This window comes from Sinocyclocheilus grahami, unplaced genomic scaffold, assembly GCF_001515645.1.
Source record: "Sinocyclocheilus grahami isolate Dianchi unplaced genomic scaffold, SAMN03320097.WGS_v1.1 scaffold6361.1, whole genome shotgun sequence".
NCBI classification, from domain to species: Eukaryota; Metazoa; Chordata; class Actinopteri; order Cypriniformes; family Cyprinidae; genus Sinocyclocheilus; species Sinocyclocheilus grahami.
The window spans coordinates 9775-10360 of NW_015510802.1; positions in this window are offsets into that span (position 1 = coordinate 9775).

The following is a 586-nucleotide window of genomic DNA, read 5'->3' on the forward strand; positions in this document are numbered from 1 at the left end:
GGAGATTGGGGAGGTGGAGGGATGCTGGAAAAGCTGAGACTGGAGAGAGGTAAGCAGCTGCTTATATACTCTGGCTGCTGATTGAAAGATCAGATGGGCTCGCTCCTCCCTAACTTACGTTTAGGAACTTCATTTAAATTATCAACATGTTACAGTTTTATATGTTAAGTAATTGACAGTGATCATAAAATATTATTTAAATAGAAAGAGTACCACAGAGCAAAAATGAAGTTTCCAGTGTATTCATAATCTCTTCATATTTCTGTATAGATTTAAAATATCCCACCAGGCTCATTATACAGACTAATTATATGAAGTATTTGGCAGTATCTGTTCTTAATTTTAACCATGTAAAGTAACTATAACAAATTTGAGCTGCGAAAGATAAATCTCAAAAGAGAAATAACGCTATAAAAAAATAGCAGCTGCAAAACTTGATATCAGTTCACATTCATTCCTCACAGATCACGAGACATTCAGTAACAGCAGCATTATCACTCCAAACATCGAGACAATCATTCACACAAACACACAAACACTCTGGTGAATTTGTTTTCCTCAAATGCTAAGTGTTTAAGCCGGCAAA